The sequence below is a fragment of the Cinclus cinclus genome, chromosome 2 (genome assembly GCF_963662255.1).
Source record: "Cinclus cinclus chromosome 2, bCinCin1.1, whole genome shotgun sequence".
In the NCBI taxonomy this organism is placed as follows: Eukaryota; Metazoa; Chordata; class Aves; order Passeriformes; family Cinclidae; genus Cinclus; species Cinclus cinclus.
Genome location: NC_085047.1, coordinates 86,133,754 through 86,153,568, shown reverse-complemented (window position 1 = coordinate 86,153,568; position 19,815 = coordinate 86,133,754).

Below are 19,815 nucleotides of genomic sequence, written 5' to 3'. Positions count from 1 at the left end.
CAAAACAAAGCCCATATCACTTGAGAAATTTGTATCTGCAATAAACTTTATGTAAAAACGACTGTTTCCTGATGGCTAAATAGATACCACATCTTAATAACCCAGCTGCTCTACTCTGGAGGGGCCTCCAAGGCACTCTGCTCTGAGTTGCTCCACACCATTTAGCAAAGAGCTGAAGACCATTTCCAAGAGCAAACAAAAGTTTGTAGTGTAGGTGCAGCCAACAAGAAATCCTGTCTGTAACCCTGCCCCAGTGTCAGCTCTAATTCTTATGCAAGATGAGCAGGCCCTGTTCCTACAATATTATTCTTGTTCTGGCAGCCCCTGGGACAGATCTCAGGTGTACCAAAATATCTTGCCCGGGGAGGACAGGTGGCCTAAAACTGCCAGTTCAAGTGGGGCTTGGTACCTCCTGACAAAACCCTTCAGGTCCTTGCTTAAGGGATGTCCATAGCCACGCTCATTCCTTGCCCACCAGGGAGATGAAGGGACAGCTGTAGACAGTAAAAGCTGTCCCACCAAACAATTTGGTTCTGTGGCTTGAAAGTCTTCTGCCCCTTCTCCCTTCCCTTCTTATTAATTTGTTTTTATTTCTATAAATTCATTCACGTTTCTTTACTTCTGCATGCCATGTTATATTTTCCCACTAATTTCTTCACTGGCCAAGCCAGTCCCTTGGTTTTTAAGTAGTGATGTTCTGTAATAAATAGAAAACTCCACAAACACAGCAGGAGTCTTCCGACACTTTATTTTTTTTCCACAAGGCATGTAGTTCTCCTTGTGCTACATTTTTTTTCTTCACCCAGACAGGCACAGTTTTTTTGTTGATTTAATCTTTGTACAAGCCAAGGAGCTGTATTCCTTTGGGGTGCTGTAAAAGGCTGACCGCTTCTGCAGACATACAGAAGGTGTGGGGATTAACAGGGGATTGAGAGGACATGGCTCCTTTGTAAATATAGCAGGGAAACATCTATTTTAAACAATGTTTTTCTTCACAAGGTGCTTGAGTAGGGTCACGGCACACGTGTACAAAATGGGAATAAACTCTATCACATCTTTCTTGCCAGAAGGGAAAACAGAGCCTTTGCAGACACAGACTCCACTGTTAGCTGTGCACAGTAACTAACTGTAAAAATGCAATGAAGACAATCAGCACAGAAGTGTCATTTCCCAGAGTTAAACGTTAAAATGTGTCAGAAATCTGAATTATTAAATCTTCATCTATACACATAAATTTGGTCTGATTTAAATAGTGTGAATAAGTGTATCATTTCTCAATTTAATGGTGATTTTCCTTTCCTTATTAACCTGGTCAAGAGATATTAAAGCACCACTGAAGTAAGTAAGTCTAAAAACAATTCAAATATCTTACTTGATTTTCATTAATCCATTCAAAATTTAGCCCAGGTCTGAAATACCACAGTGCTCATTTTGGACAAATTTTATGTATTTCAATGAGATACACAAATCTCTCCATTATTTATGGTTATGATTTCATTCGCTACTAAAATAATGTCTCTTTACACAAGCACTGGTATCATAGACAACCAGACATACTTGACAATGTTATTTAGGATTTCAAAGACGTAGGAAAAGTCTTGAATTATGACCCTTTCATTCCAGGAACACTCTTTTTGTGGAAGATATTGTCATTTTATTCCCTTGATGGGAAATATCATTGCTGCTGGAACCTTCATTCATCTGCCTTGCCCCTATGGGCCCACCTGGGCTCAGCAGGTCTAAGTTCTCATCATGGGAGGCCAAAACAACTCATTTTGTAGCAGTTATTATTCAAAGGCAGAGAGAGGGAGTTCAACAGTATCCACTTGCATATTTCTTTGCAGGTCAGGGAGATCTGCTCAGTTCAAATCCAAGTCCTGTAACTCCAGACAGGAAGAGGTAGAAAACCCTTGGAGTGCTTCTCCTTCAGTGATGCCTCTGACTGCTGCTACCTGCACACTGCTCTTGTTTAACAGAGGAGGAAATCTGATAGACTGGTGACACTCTGACTTCAGGCACTTGAGTGGAGAGAAGAGCACTTTGCTAGCCCTGGCTGATTAGCTGATGAGCTTCCATTTAAAAGCTATATTGTAAAGAATTATTGATAACATCCTCCCTGAGTATACTTTACCTCAGGTATTATTTTACATAATTTCTCCCCCTCTCTCAAACTATAAAAGCCTCTTTTCATTTCACTTTATCCCTTTTACTTTTATAAAAGTAGTAAGTTGCTCTCAGTCAGCAATAGAGTTCCAGAAGAAGTAGGAGATAAAAGAGAAAAATACTAGATCTGGGAGAGTCCCAAGAACAGCCTGCCAGTTCTGGGAAGCTCTCAATCATCATGTAGTCAGAAAATACAGAACTCAAGTGATAAGACACTCAAAAAACAGAGAACATTGTAGGTTCTGAAGTGTCTTTCAAAGGAACAATATTATCTATTGAAAAGCTTTGGAGCGTCAGCCCTAAGAGTTATTACCCACACATTTGATTAACTTAATTTTGACAACAGAGAAGCTCAAGACAATTCAAAGAGGTTTGTAGCATCTTGTTCCTTCCTTGTTTCCTCTGAAGTTTTAATGGGGTCTCCGAAAGAAAATGAAATATGGAAAGGAGACACATAAGGTTAGCTTCCAAATTACCTAGATAGCACGTTCTCATCCACATATTTCTTGGCTCTCTCGTGTCTTGTGGTTGCTCCAAAGGAAATGCCCTGAGGGCTATTTGAGACTCATGGGCTCTGTTAGTTCTGTGCTGAAATCTGTCCTCAAGTGTGCTTTCCAATCTGAATGAAAGATGAACTTCCTCTTCAGCAAGTTTCCATTGAAATGAAGCAGTAATTCACATTAGTTATCTAATGATCCTGTTGCTTTTCCTGCATGGCAGAGCCACAGAAAGGAGAGGTTAAGAGTTCTGCCAGGGATGGTGGTAATTTGAGTTTAACCTCTCAAGTTTCTGTGTAAGAGAGAAGAGCAAGTATCAAAGCAGGATTTTGCCTAGTTGCCTCCCCACTGAGTGCAATACTTTTTCCATTCAGTAGCTGCTGGCATAAGCAGCTAAATGGTATGGATTGCTAAATGGTACCAAATTTCCATAAGACCACTTTTTCTAAAGCCTCAGGGTTAGCAGATGGTTGAAGTACTACAGGTAATATGCAGCCAAAAAGAACCTATAATGGTATAGGTTACTATAAAAAATTTAGTATAAGTCTGAGACAGCTGCATTAGTCATCACTAACATTTCTTAGGCTAGTAGCAGGAAAACTTTTACAGCCCTTCACATTGCCATATAATACCTGTTCCCACAGGTTTTTAAAACAGGTATAAAAATCCAGTAAGACCAGAATTTTGTAATTCTTTTCTGCCATTCATTTCTTAAATATTTAGTACCTCTTACTAACACCAGGCAAGAGATGGCCACCAATGTAATACGAAGTTACTTCTGAAACTGATGAATGCAATGGCCATTTTCGGGGAAATAAAGATGTTCCTCATGCTTTTGATAGGAATATAGAGTCTAACACAAGTAAATCTTGGCTAAAAATAAGAACTCTCTTCCTGTGTAAAGGCTGAAATAAGTCAAGGAAAGTAAGTTTTTATGTGTGCCTTTCTTCTCCCCATTCAAATGACTAGGAAGACAATCAACAATGGTCAATTTTTACACTCTTCACACTCCCTCATCACCTCGCATAGTAAATAAGGGGGCAGTATGACCGTTCAGGGAAAACACTGACAATTCAAAAGCTTTGCAATGCAAATATCGTGAAAGGAGGAGACTTCTCTCTAGCAGAGTGATAAATATTAAGATTAGATTAGGAAGGCAGAGTGATAGCGTTTCAGTTCACACCTCCTGCAGCCCACAACACTTTATCCAATTTGTTCTCATCACCAACCCCGTTTATAAATGAAGAAACCACATACCTCAGTATTTATAGGTCAGAGCTGCAGATCTATTTAGTGACATTATGAATTCTGTAAATCAAGTCACATCATAAACTATGAAAGGGTTCAACGGCATCACAGTAAAAAGAGAGAGAATTTATTGCCAGGTAGCAAAAATATTATAGATTAGTTTTTTCTCTTGCCTAAAATGGATGTATTGAGAGGGCAGAAGAACTACGATTAACATCCTCATATGAAGCAGAACCTTCTGTGGGCAGCCAGGAGTGATGAGATGAACCATAGGTATGATTCATTTTGATCATTTTCCCCCCCTGCCTGTCTGGTAAACCTGCCCTGGAAATAAACAGTGCAATTCCATCCAGTTCTGCTTAGAGGACATGGAAGGGAAAATAGAGACAAAAGAACAGTGTCAAGCACTCATATGCTGCAGTGCCCCCCTTTTGGAACAGCTTCTTACAAGTCCCTTAGCAGCCAATGATGGATTTGAGGCTGTTTTAGGCCATTCATTTTGGCTCCAGCTCTTCTCAGGTTCACCCCCCAGCTGTAGCAATATAGTGTTTCCCTGTCTCTGAACTGGGCTAGTTCTCCACATGCTCTGAGACACAGTTACTGACAGGAGCATGAAGTGCTGGGTTTGAAGGAAAACCTAAAAAGCCAAAATGCTCTGATTTGCATCTCCCTTTCCCGATTGGAGTTTCTGGAGAAAAGGGAACCCACTGACTTCAGGCATCTCCTGAAAATTTGTAAACTCTTCAGAAGGAAACAACTCCCTGCAACAACAAGTTCAATGCTTGAAGGACCATTTGCTGTCTTACTTTTTATTTTTCTTTTTTTTTTTTTTTTTTGCCTTGCAGCAGCTTTTGTCAAATTGACACAAGCATGTGTAAGGCATACACTTGGCCCAGGTATTTTCAACTGAGGTAAAATGCTGATGTAATGATCTTGTTTATAGTTTGTGCTGCCTGGATTTCTGGGCCACTTTTATTGCTGGGGCTCCTTTGGATTCAGTATTGCTCTTGACCTTGATTCCATGTTTGGCTTCTGGTGTCAGCATTCCCTGTTGGTAACAGGTATGAAATATCAGCAGGAGCAGCCATATGATCCAGACATGTATTTCCCCCAACCACAGCATTATCTCCAGACCTTTCTATCAATTCTTGAGCCTTCATGAATAGTCATGTATTACCATACCTATGTTTTGCTGGCAAATGCACAAAAATGAGTTTCTGGGAAACCCCACTGTTGTTTTTGCATGAGTATTTTAAGTTTTTAGAACTAAGCTTACTTCTAATTTTTTGTATTCCCTTTATAGAATGGAATTTAATTGCCAAGAGCAAGGTAGTGCTTATATCACCCCAGAGAATGATTGTTATTGTAGTCAGAAATCTACCATGCCTGGAAAATGCAAAACCAGAAACTTTGCTTCTGCATTATTTGTCCAATCTTGGTGGGTTTGGAATCTACATTTCTTAATACAAATATAGTAGTCCTGGCCATGGTTAATTTCAGAAATGTTTATGTCTGGGAACACTTCAACATCAGATTCTTATTGATTCTATTGAATCAGATTCTTATTCAAAGCCAAACTAGAGGTTGTCATCCAAATCGGCCACAGTGGAATCACAAGACACTGTGGTTTTCAGAAGGAACCTCAAAGATGATGAAATTTAGCTAAATGTGTACAAGCAGGGTGTATTTTGTCTTTGCTTAAATAAGCAATGTACAGAGCATTAAATATGAGGTACTGAGTAGCCTTTTAGGAAATGAGCCTTCTGTTTCCAAAGTGGAGGATAAATTTTTTAGCCAATTAATTATTATTTAAATAAATATTCTTTTAATTTATATTTGGATCTGGCTAAAAGTGGAAATTGCTTGAGAAATACAATTCTGCAGTAAGAGCTGCTGTGTGGTTTTACCAGAACTTTGAGTACTCAGCTAGCATGTTTGAAAGATCCTTGAACTTTGTTGCAGACCTTGTCAGCAATGAGACAAAAAATATCTCAGAAGCTATTGAAAGTGTCATTCTCTTTCTTAGTTTATTCTTGTGTTCCCTGAGCACAGGGATGTATTTTGAATACATTAGGCTTTGAGGATCTATGTAGCTGAATGGAAACTTGAAGATGCAAACAAAAGGGAAAACTAAATGTTCAGGATAAGACAAGGTGAAACAAGCATTAAGCAAAAGAAGAGGCAAGAAAATAATTATTTTCAACAGTGAGTTCTCCTAAATCCCAGAATTTTCTCCTAAATGAACTTGGGGAGATGAACATACTTCTGGAAGCATCCAAAACCAGTCTGGACCTTCATATATCAATGCCATGGTGTTTCAAATGTACCTGAATGAGCAGCCAAGATATTTGTCGTACATGCACACTGTTAATTTTCAAATAAGGAATTGTCTGAATATTAGAAGTCTGATATCAAACCTGTAAGATATTTCTGGCAGGAACTGGATGATATTATGCACCAGTTAATGGCAGTTGATATTGAGACTAAGTGTTGATGGTCTCCATAAAAATTCTGTACCCTCAGAAGGAGAGAACACTCACTGAGTTAGCAGATGGCACCAGGCTGGAAAGAGATCCTTATGTGCTGGTGGGTAGAGCTGCCATTCACCAGAACCACAACAGAAGAATCAGCTGAAAGAAGCAATGAAATCCAACAAATTAAAATGCAAATTCCTGCACCTGGGACATATATTACATATATATATATATTACATATAATACTCCATATAATTGTGCAGGGGGTGAGCAAGATACTAAGGAAGAGCTTTGCCCAAAAATACCAGGAGAACCTGGTATACAGCAGGCTGAACACGAGTCAGAATCATGATGAAGACTAGCAGAGACTGGGCTGTATTAGCAAGAATATAGCCGGGAAGTGTTTATTCCCTTTTGTCTGGCATTTGCACGGTTTTGGGGCAGATTCTGTGTCATCTTTCATCTTCCTCCTTCAGGAAGGACATCAACAAGTAGAAGAGAGTGTGTGGAAGGACTACTGGGAAACACATGATGAGAGGAGGGACACTGAGGGGCCTTGACTTGGTCATCCTGAAAAGGAGAAGGCAAAAAGAGGAAGGAATTTAACTGTCTTCCAAGGGACCTGGTGGGAAAGGAGAGTTGGATGCTTTCCAAAAGTGCAGGGACAAGAGGTGGTGGTTGCAAGCTTGGCAAGGGAAACTTCACATGGATATAGGGGGAAAAGATTCTTCTCATAAGTGCGGTTCAGCACAGCACAATGTTGTCTCAGGATCTCATGGAACAGTTTGGAGACATTCAGCATGAGGTAGGAGAAGGCACTGAGTCACCACACCTAAGTCTGATGCCAGTCAAAGAAAGAAATTATAAGTATGTTTGAAATTATGATAATCAAAGGAAGATGGGTGAGGGACTTTTTTCTTCTTGGCCTAAAAACTAGAACAAGGACTGCCAGTGAAATAAATGGGGGTAGACTCAAAAGTAATAACAGCAAATTTTTTCTTACATTATGAGATATTGGATAAAACCCTGAAGTTACAGTTTTAAAAGATTCATACAAGTGTCTGGAGAATTACAGGGATAAGTAGAATAAGAAGAGCTTTATTAGTTACAGTGCCAAAAAAGGTAGATAAGAAGAGATAGAACTCCACATTTTGGTTTTAAATAAGTTCTAGACATCTGAAACTCACACTAAGTCTGTGTCAGGGCAACTTAGACCTTGTGTCTCTGCTGCAAAATGTTTTCAACAGTCCCAGACAAGAATTTATGTTTTAGGATATCCAAAACAATCCCTTCCAAAGAAATAGAATTTTTTATACAACAGAACATAAAACAGGATCAAGCTTTTCCTATATAAAGCCATGATATTCAATTTTAAATTATATATAAAAACCAAAAAGTATAACACAGACATCAAGTAGCAATCAAATTAATTTTCTTTCTTTACTCCTAGCAGCCAAGGTCAGAAAACTTTTATTTGTTTTGTTTATTTGTTTTATAATTTGATTTATTTGTTAAATAATTGATCCAAAAGTACTAAAACCTTTCCGTTTCCCATAAAGTTATGCTAAGATCGTAAAACTTTGCTAGGAAATGTGAGCACAGGTCATGCCAAACTGCATCAAAATATCATGTACTTCTTGCAAACGTGGCCAGCAGTGATGTTTGAATCTGTGTCAGAATAAGCTTTGGCTTTCCTGATGTAAACTGAGAAATGCTTCTGCTGACTCCACTGGAGCTCTGGGGCTCAGGAGTGCTTCCTTGTCCTGGGTGGGGTTTCCTGGCCCCAGGAGATGTGGATGAGATCGCGTCCTCAAAGCTCCTTTGTTTCATGAGGCTGACTTTTCATCAGGTGGAGCCCAGGTGTGGGGATGAGGAAGGACAAGCACACGATCCTGCAGCTCCCCAGCCTGCAGGGGCTCCCACCACCAAGGGAGCACCCCTGGAACTCACGTTAGAAGGTAGGGGCAGCCACTGTGATTAATTCCTTCCTACAATAAAAAGTGGTGCAGTTATTGCCCAGATTAGCAGAGAATTTAAACACACCAAATTTCCATATGGATGTACATCTGGAAACATCACGAGAGGCATTTAAATATAGACTTGGACAATTGGAGCATCATTGAATACACAGAGATTTCTTCTTTTTGTTTGTTTGTTTGTTTGTTTGTTTGTAGGGAATTGTATGAAAGATGTAGCAATCCAGAATTAAAGAGTAACTAAAAAGTAATTTTATTTAAAAATACAGCCTATTAAAGATATATCTGAACAAGAATACAGAGAGTGTTTTTCTACTGATTTTTCACTACTACAAAAGCCAAACTGAAAAAATGAAGTAGAGTAGACATTAGATGTGCAGTACTAATATTCATAACTGGAGTCATGATGAAAGAACACAAAGCCTTACTGAATTTCACTACACTTTAAAAAATTCTATCATTATCTATTTATGAGACTCATTTAAAGGCCTCAGCAGAACTCAGCAACTACAGATTATATAAAGACTGAAATTTTAAGGAGCAGTAAGTATTCAAATGAATATAAAGACTATAAGATTTAAAATTCATTATAATACTGCTGTGAACTTCTTGCAGAGTTTCTCAATCATATTGTATCTTCAGCTCTCTGAACAGTGGTCTGAACAAACCCAGTTAAATTAAAAATTCAAAAGCTCTTGAGAGCCACATTGATATTCAGGTACTTTGGTGCTTGGACATTCACACTGCCAGGTTTAATTAGCTATCCAACAGCAATCTCCACACTTAAGGAAGGGGAGCACTTCACAAGAAACAGTCAAGAAGTTTGCTTGTGCACTTATGAAATATAAAAATGTGCCTGAAAATGAATATGTGCACTCTCCTATCTCCCCTACAAATGATGTCTGCTCATACTACAGCTTGGAAACCACTTCCTTTAAATTTGCCGTGTGCTTCACTTCTCCTGAATGATACATCTTTTCATAACTGGTGACTCATTCATTTCCCATATGTATTGTTTTTAAAATATGAGTGTCAGGGAAGCACAGATCATTATTTCAAGTGAAACATTTATCTGATTTTTCTATTAATGAATGACTCTATTGTAACAATATTACCTCTGCTGAAAAATAAGACAATACATGAGGTAAATTTATAGCAATTCCTACAACTTTATTGCTTAACAGTAATGCAGAATTCTTTCACTTCTAATTTCTTTTGCCCACCAACACTATAATTTAGTGTAAACTTATTTTACTTCTGTTATGTGCTCATTTAACTCTTATAAATATCATTCTATCTTTCAGTTTTGACTCTCCTTGACTTATGAGACTTTTGATAAACTTCAAGATGTCAAAGGTTCCCAGTTTTTACCAAAGATGCTCTTATTTTTACAGTCCCTCTCCTCATGGAGAGCATTCCCTGGAGAGACATGTTTCAGGCAATTGGAAGGCTCAACATTAGGGCATGTAAATGTTTAAATTATGGCTTGCAGATCAATGACAAGAAATAGGACATCTATTTCTGGTAACATTGTGAATTTATAGTTATGAGTCAAGGCTAATGCAAGGTGAACTCCTCCCTTTATGATTGCTGGCACAAATGCATTAGCTCATCCATGAATTTAAAAATCGACCTCCAGACAGTTAGTTGGTAATTTGGCACCTTGCTTTGATTGTATACAATTTAACAAAAGAACACCCAACACTAATTCAACAGTAATATTGCTTCTGCCTTTCAGGAATGATTTATTAATTTGGATATGATTTCCAAATTGCATTTTCTAAAGGAAGGGTGTTTACTGTGTTTGCTGTTTATCGCCTTACTTCTCAAGGACACGACAAAAGTAAAATTGTTGCTACTGATTATTAGGTTGAATGAAAATATGTCCTGAATGATGGTCCTCTGTACAGAAATCCCTGGGGGGGTGGACAAGTGGGTGGGAGGGTGGTTGTTGCACCATGCTTTCTGACACTTTACAGCCTACCTCATCTGGAAACTACTGCCCCAACTATCAGCAGTGTAAAACAGGCAAGGGTTTTGTACACCAGCACTGCAGACCCCTACGGATGCACCAGCACTTTGTGTGCCTCATTCTTGCAGCTGTAGCATGGCCATCTCAGCACTCCTCAGGGTTCATTCACCACACAAGAGGCTCTGCCTTGCCTGTGCTGAGCTCCCTTGTAGTGCAGTTACGTGCTGTTGTGGTGTCAGAGCTGTTTTTCACCAGTAAAACAGGCTTGGGTTTGCCTAAATTACAAGCATCCGTCTTTAAACTGAAGTACAGAAATGTACTGCACTGTTTTCTGTACACCAGATGCCATCCTTGCTCTGGTCCTAGAGGAAAAGGCTTTCCATTCTTCACTGTTGCCTGCTGTGCTGATGCAAGACTTACTATTATGTACAATGTTTTTATTGTCAGGGAAGAAATAAGAATTTAGAAAACGGATCATTGCACTTATATTTTCACATTAACAACACACTTATTGTGAATTTTAAAATCACACTTAAGTGATTAAATCACACTTAAGTGTTCAAATGTCAGAGAATTCTTACATTATTGACATTTCAAATGAATGACGTCCTTAATTATAGACTCTCTTCTCAGCTTACTCTTTCTGTCTGGGGTTTTCACTAAGCTTAGCCACTTGCTGCCTAAATCCTTTGGAAATTCATTACATTCGTTATTGTCCCTAAGATTGTCTTGGATATGGACACCCAAGTAGGAGCTTTTTTTGTAGCCATAGCCCTGCTGGATATCTGATGAAGAGCACTTCAAAAGGGTATTCTCTAAAGGTGGTTATCTGCTATAGTAGGAGGTCATGCAGATGTTGGTCTAAGATGTAAATGTCTCTGCAGCTGTGAATCTCACATTGACTACTCAGTGAGGGCTCAACTCTCTCAGTGCTGTGTATTGGGTCTGCAGGCAACTAGTGAGAGGTCACCTGAAAGGATGCTGCATGTTGGACAGCAAGGCAATTCCTGTCCTGGAACTGAGCTACTACTGTACATATGTTTTTTCTACACTGGATGAATGGGAATAGATAAAACCAAGAATGTCATCCAGAGGATTACTGTAATTTTTTTAGTTGTAGTTTTGGGTGGGTTGGTTGGTTGGTTGGTTGGTTGGTTGGTTTGGGATGGTTTTATTTTGAGGGTTAGTGCAGAAGTCTCTCTTTCCCTGTCTCACTCCTTTTCTCACTGCTAGTCATTAATTTCCTTTGTCTGATAATCTGGGATATTTCTATATGAAGGGAAGTAGCACTGAGGATGATTCTCTTTCCCCTTTCTGCTCTTTCCCTTTTCTCAGGATACCCTCTTTTAGACTGTAACCTTCCAGTACCTGTAGTCTTCCAGTATGCAAAGCCTCTCACTCCCTACAATGTGCATAATAAATCTGCACTGCTGAAAATCTTAGTGGGGAAATGTGAAACAGCTGTAAGGCAGGAGATCAAAGAATGACTCTGTCCCACCTTGAACCCACTCTATTACCTTAGCTGGTATCTCAGACACTGCTTACATCTCTTCTTTTGTATAAATTCTTCTAGGTGTTTGCACAACAGAAGATGGGGAGCTCAGATGCCCAAGCTTTGTGACAGAAGTGAATTTGCAACACCCTGCCTTGGCCTTACAGCTCCACCAGCAAAAATTAGAAAATGGACCAACAGAATCAGGGACTCTTCAAATGTTATGGAAGTAGTATCTTGGTTGCCTCTTCCACAGTTTTAAAGCTGAGATCATGGGAAATCAAAACCCACTACAATACCACCATGCTTACTTTTGAAACATGTATTTTTATTCCCACACTTTATTCAGCTTTTTATTGGCAATGTCACTTCTGTGGCTACAGTTGTTGTGCCAGAGACAAGGATTGCGTATTGACAGGACATGAGGGAATGGCTTCAAACTGAGAAAGTTTAAGTTAAATATTAGGAAGTAAAATCTTTACTGTGAAAGTGGTGAGGCATTGGGACAGGTTGCCCAGGGAATCTGTGGACTCTGCAACCCTCCAGGTGTTAAAAGCCAGGCTGGATTTGGGATTTGAGCAACCTGGCCTAGTGGAAAGTGTTGCTGTTCATAGCAGGGGGTTTGAAACTAGATGATCTTTAATCTTCCTTCCAACCCAAACTATTCTAGGACTCTATGGTCTGTCCTGTCCAATTCCTAAGGCAGAACTTTCTCCTGGATCCCTTTAGTATATTCTCTTCAGCAGGTCTTGAGACTGCTGTATAAATTGCAAGGTGCTTCTTCATTGCCTTTAGCAGCTGTGGTCACTGCAGTGAAAGCCTTTTGGTCCCCAAAACTCACCTCAAAAATGGGAGAGGAGTAAAAGTAGTTCAAAAAATCTGTCAGAGAAAGGGAGGGCTGGAGAGTGAAATCCCTGTCTGGATTTTGGACTTTGGAATTGCAAGTATGTTTTCCTCATGTTTGTTTTTGATTTTTGTGCCCTGATGACCAAATGAATGAAAAATTCCCTTCAAAATCTGTTAGAGAGAACCTTGATGTCAGGAATAGCATGCTAAATTATACTCTGGATAGCCTCATGATAAGGGGAATATAGTGAGTCCCTGCCGGGCACTCAGTATATGTAATGATAATCTAGATTTCCTAGAATACAGCTTCTGTCTTAAAATATAATTTTAATATTGAAAGTGTTTATTCTTTGCAAATTCAGTACAATTTTGTCTGCTTGGCATGGATGATAAATTTAGAGCCTCCATAATCAAGCATTTATTAGAATTGTAGTCTAGTTATTTTAACTTGAAAAGTGATTTAGTAGTCTCTAAAAATTGCTCATCGCCTAAAGCAGGGCCAAAGATGACACTGTCCTTCAGATTCAGGTAAAACTCCTGCTGAAATGAAAGGCAGTTTCACATATGCAAGGACTACAATGTATGCTTAGGCTCTGGCACTGCTGTTTAGCTGCTAGTTTAAAAAGGTGATGTGTCTGAACTGGGATTAAAAATCAAGTCACCAAACCTTACCTTTCATCCTACACATGGGTTACAAGAAGTCTGTGATGGATAACATTCTCACAACATTTTAGGTTTTTTTGTAAGATAACTCAGCAAATAGTAGTTTGTTATTAAATCATTTGACTTTTATTTCACTGGGGACTGCATTAATTTATAAATTGTAGCAGCTGCATTTCTGAATTTTCCCAGCTTCTACCATGTATTAAATTTGAAAACCCTCTGACACAAATACTCTGACAAAACCCTCTGACAGACACTGTGTTTTTCTTTCTAAGAGCATAAGGTAGGCAAAACTAAAGCTTTTGTTTGAGGAAAATGTGCTAAAGAATCTTTTCACCCTCTCATTTATTCCAAGTTGAATCTTCTTTTATATTCTGCCATTGGGTCACTCTGAACATCACAGACGTGTCTAAGGATCTTGGTGGTTCTTTCAAGAATAATGTATTTGACAATCCCACCACTATTTCTAAGGGGTGCTCACTGTAAAAAGCTGCATTGGAGTAATGGTAGAAGTTGAGTCTCTTTCATGGGTCACAAGGCTGTAACACACAGGGTATGAGAGTTGTCCCCTCAGTGCCTCGACTCACTTTGCTGCTTGCACCTCTTGCTCTGGAAGTCTCTGGGCAAAGAGGACAGGAGCACAAAACATTCAAACCACTTCCTAGATAAGGTGGAAGAAAACTGTATCATATGTAATTTTAATAGGTAAATTCACCTCCCATAGATCAATTTTTTTTGCAGCCATCTGCTGATGTGCTTATAACATGGACATGGACAAAACTGTTACCAGAAAATATATCTAGATATTATTGCCCTTTAATCCCAGCAGGCTGCACTGCTATAAACTCAAATTTCTGTCTAATCAACTGAAACTAATTAAATAGCAGGTTTCAAAGTCATATTGATTCAACTTTACAATTCCCCCATTTTTGTAACAAGATGATGCTAAGCCTAAATTTTTGTATAACTACACAAGAAAAGTGCTTCCAAAAGTTATAATAAAGTCAAAATAAGAAAAGTCAGATAAGGTGTGGTTGTTTTTTATTTCTTTTTTGTGGGTTTTGTTTGTTCGGGAATATGTTTGTTTGTTTGCTTGTTTGTTTGTTTTTACTTCAGGGGGCCAGAGGTGCAAGTATTGATGGACAATAGCATTTTCTTCTCTCTCAGGAAACTGCCTACCAAGAGTTCCCTCCACTGTTTGAGATAAAATTTCTTAGGAAAGTGTGAAAGAGTTTGAAGTTGGTGCAATGTTTGGGAAAATTTTTACAGCTTTCTTCTCTTGAACACAAATCCATCTTCAGCTTCATCTCAGACATTGTTTGTTGGGCAGTAACTAGTGGGGAATACTGCCAGCTAGCAGAGAAGACAGGGTCTAATGGAACAAAATTTCACTTTAGAACCCTGACAGTATAATAAAGAGAGGGCTCTGGCTGCCATACAGGTTTGCTCCTTCCACAGCAGAGTGATCATTGGCAGAAGAGTGCATAAAACTTCTCCCAGAAATGTGTGTTTTTACTTTAAAACTGCAGGCAATAGGTAAGGACAGACATTTCTGCACAGAGGAGAATGTGGTTGTGTAAACAGGGAAGGTCTGATGAAGGTGGTGCAATAAAGGGTGTAATTTGTGTAGGGTGACAGCAGAGCAGAAACAGACACAGGATGGCTTAATAGATCAGTTCTCTCCTCACCTTAATAAAAGTTATTCTCATAAAGACGTTACTTTTTCAACTGAAAAAAAATTAAAGGGAATATCAAAGTAGAAATCTCCACAACATGCACTTCTAGAATTATAAATAATGCATAAATCACAATATATATTAAAAATATAAAATATAACATCATATCCAACACAAAGTGCATAATTTATATTAAATATTATATGATGTATGAATATATTACTTATCACCTATATCTCTTAAAACATATTGAATACATTAATAGTATATATCAGATATTATATATTACTTTAATAGTGTATAATATGTATTATATATTAAACTTCCACATTCTGGAAGGAATCCTTAATCACCAGACCTTTAGGATCAGAGTCAAAAAGGGAAGAATCATCCCAAATTCAGCCCAACGTGCAAACAAGGGGAGCTGAAAGTTTTTTCTCTAGTATTTTCTTTAAGTGACAAATGCTGTAAAATGCTGTTTTTATTCTTAGACCAAACCTTAAAGAATTAACAATCTAGTAGAAATCAAATTTGCAATTCTCAGGCTCTACGAATATAGGTGATGTAAATTATTTTCTGTTAAAACCTATTTGTCCCCTTAGAAGGGGACTGAACCCATGTACAGCTCAAGGTAAAGGCACCTTGGCTTCCTTGGCCATTCACAAATATTCCTTTGGTGGTGTGGAGCAACACATAGGGAATATGATGTGATAAAACATGGAATCTGTGGAAAATTCAAGGCAGAGAGTGTCCGGGATGCTGAGGAGAGGTAAGAAATCCACGTCAGACCCTTCTGGGCTATGAAAACATACTTTGAGCTTTTTGGGATGCAGAATGTCAAACCTCTTCTGCAATTTGGTACTTAATGCCTTTTCTTAAGCAGTCAAACCTTTATTTAAAAGCCCTGACAATGCTGAAGAAGGTTAACATTTCCTTCAGAGTTTTTTAAAGGTAAGATTTCATTTTTACCAATTCCTTTTCAAATCAACATTTACTTGGTTACTTGAAAAGAGGGGAGATGGATGTTTCAAGCAATACCCCACAGCTGCTCTCTACTAGTGCTGTGTAGGCTAAGAAGACTTTTCTTTTTTTCCCCCAGGCCCCTTTGATTTATATCATGTACTTAAACACTCATTAAGAGTGAAGCCCAGAACATGACTCTTGCCCATATCAGATTGTTTCAACAATTGGCCTGTAGAGCCATTCCCCCGTTCTCACTTGGGCATGTCAGAGATGACATTGTATGGTAGTGCAGGAACTGCAACAGGCAGGGCAGGCACACGCACCCCACTACACACAGCCACCAGCTGGCAGAGCCCTGCCTCTCTCCAGGGTCCCCCCAACACGAGCCTGTCATCTCCTCACTGTCCCCTCCTTTCCTCTTCATGGTCCTGCCCTTCTCCATGGTGGCACCTCCAGCCTACAAGCCCTCATCTCTCTAGCACTGGCCCCATGGTTCCAGCCCCATGGAGGGGTGGGCACTTGGCACTTCTGCACTTGGGCACAGGAGATGGGGAGCACTTACCTGAGAAAATCACCAGAAACACAGTTTGAAGGGAAGACAGGAAAGGCTCTGCTGGCTGGACATGTGGACAGAGCAAGACTCGAACAGCACCAGCCCCATTTTTCCTGTTTTACTTCTGTTTTCCTATGCTTGTCTCTCCCCAGTACCACTTGCTCCCTCACTTTCACCACCTTTGTTCCCTTCTCTAAACATCCTATCCTAAATGCTCTTTCCTAACAGAGAATCTTGGCCCTGCAGGCAGTTCCTCCCAATTTTTCATGTGACCTGGGCAGAGTCTCTCCTGTGGACTCATCTTGAAGGGTCTCACCCAGCTCATGGGATGGCTGCTCCCAGGGAGAACCAGGAGGAACCAGGACGGGGGAATCCACTGGCCCCAAGCAACTTAATGGAGTTCACCTCCCACTCCTACCATGGGCCTCCCTGCTCCTTCTGCAAGCTTTTTTTTATCACAGAACCCAACAAACTTTTGAGTAGACCTGGTGGAAGGTAGAAGCATGCCATGGACACATTTATCTTGGTTGGTCCTCGAGGAGCTTTATGCCTCAGTATTCTGCTCTCTGGAAGCAGGCAGTCAGCAACCTGGAGACTGAGACCCTTTCAGGGAGTAGGAAACACTTTGTTCATGCCAGTCATATAGAGATGTTTGAGTTAGACCCTAGGAAGCAGCCAGGTTGGGATCCCTTTGAAGGGAGGGGAAGTTCCACCAAAGTCAGGAGATTGTGTGGGAAGAGGGTAGACTGCCTGAAGCAAAAAAACAGGCTCCAGAAGGCAGTAAAAGCACTAAAAATCCCCATGTCTTTTCATATAACTGGGAGGAGGCAAAAAGTCCTTGGGCATCATGAAAGCCTGCTATCAGGAGGCAGTTTTTGATAACCTTTCAGTATTGATTAATCAGTTGCTGTGTTCATTGAAACAAAGCCCATGGCTTGTTTAGGAGGTGGCAGCATTGCAGCTTAGTAGTGCTCAAAATACCATATCACTATCAAAGCTAATTTAACACTGATGAGATCAATAGGGTTCCTAGTGCTAGAGCAGATGGGAAACATGGCTCATTACATGCTGCTCCAGTTCTCCAAGCAAAGAGAAAAAATGTGCAGTAGACTGAGGGAAAACAGACCTGGAAACTGTGCAGTCCTGAAAAGGAAGGAGATGCTTCTGGCTTCCTCACCTGAAGCAGCATCCCTGAAACAGGAATAGAAAACTGTGAGGGGTTCCTTTCTGTATCCAACTTTCTCAGGTGTGGCCCTTGACTGGAATGTGCTTTTTTGGGCTGGTTTTTTCAACACTTGTTCATTTTCCCTTTATTCTCTGTCCCTCTACAAAACATACAGAATCCAAGTTTTCTCTATAAAGCTAAGTCTCTATGCAACCCCAAAATCTTTAGTGATACCTCCTAAGCATCTCATTTATACAGAACTGATGGATATTGTCTGATAAATATTTTGCCTCCTGTTATGGGGCTCAGCATTAAGACACAATAACATCTGGAGTCTGGAAAGAGGGAAGTGACAGTGCTGACACACTGAAGTGCAGGCCAGGTGCCTGGATGGCATGCCACAGGTGTCTGTTCCATGCCAGAAGAAAAAGGTGAAATCCTTGTCCCTTCTGGGAATTAAGTATCCTTGCCAGCCCTGGATGGAGAGCATGGACCCCTGAAAGCAGCAGTATTCTCTGGTCAAAGTATTAAATGAGATGAAATGTGTGTGTGTGCCTTTTCATAGTTTAAAAAGGGAGAACCTCATTTCGTATACCAGCTTAATAACTGAACTAGCAATCTATGCACCAGACTAATATAGTGCTCAGCAAGAAATTGGGAGCAATCAATTCCCTTTTCTCCCTGCCTGAAAGAATTCAGCTTCATATTGCTGCAACATGGTCAGTCAGCAGTGACAGTATCACATTCCTGCATGTCCTTTCTTCCCCTAGTTATGATTTCTTTATCTTGCAAGCGGCACAACTATGGTACAACAGATGTAGATTGGATTTTCATTGTGTCTCTACCTCTAGTACCATCCCAGAAGAGCCCATGTAGCCCTTCCCTCCTCTTGCAGTTACTGTGTCACTGTGACATTTGAAGGCTAAAGTTTGGTTAAATTCTAGTACATTTTAGGTTAGATATGCAAAGATAGACAGCCTAGGTCTTCTGATCTCTATCAGAGGATGCTGACACTTCCTGCATAGGTCCAAGGGTATGGTAAGTTGACTGAAAATCATTGATGAGTTTCACATAGCCAGACTATTCCCTTCTGGTTTGCAGGTTCATACCCAGCCTTTCATTGCAGTGATGAAGAGGAAACTTTGGATGGCCTCTGAGTGATTTATTTGAGAAGTGTTTATTTATACATTCCTATCTGGCACATACATCATCAACAATCATATTTCATGGTAATGGGAAAGACACTCAGTGTAATTATCTCAAAGAGGTAATGATTACCTCCATTTAGAGAAAAGATGAATTCTGAAAGAGGTCAGGCTCTCCTTCCTTGAAACACTACTGCTTTCCATGGTAAAAATGGTGTAATTCATGTAAGAATCTTCTTACTTGGGAAAGCTAGCTGAAAAATGCATTTGGACTGTGATTTCTTTTCAATTGCTAAACACTGTTGCATGCAATGGTGGACATTCCAGGAAATATAATAAGATATTTTTGTACCTTGTTAGAGAAGCTTTATTTCTCAATTTTTTTATCCATCCCATTTGGCTTCTCAGCAAAGTCCCACATGGATTTGGAGACTGAACTTGGTGACTTTAGGAACCTTTCTAGCAAGTTTTACCCAGCAGGCTGTGGATGGGCACAGCACCAAGGCTTTGCCTCCCCAATTAACTCTTGTCTCTCTACACCTCCTGAAACCTCTGGAGCTGAAGGGGAATTTGTGATGATGCTTCTCACAGTCACATAGAACCAAAGAAGCCCCACTCTGGGGCAGAGCCTGATATCTGGGAAGTTGAGTTATCTGGGAGTGGCTGGCTGTTGCATGCCAGCCCCTGCTCCCACTGCTGCTGCCCCAGCAGCTGTAAACCCACATGATTTTTCCTATGTGGTCCCCCCCATCTGAAGGATGCTCAGCCTGCCATTCCCATCATCCTGTGCATGTTCTTAGGGTCTTTCCTCCTCACTGCAGTCCCTTTTCAGGCCATAAGCATAAATATAGAAGAGTAGGGTCCTAGACACTTATGAGGCTTTGTGAACACTGCAGCCACAGCACAGTATCTTGAAAGAGAAAAAATGCCACAGAGAAGTTAACAGCAAGTTGAATACAGGGGTGTATACAGGGGTATAAGG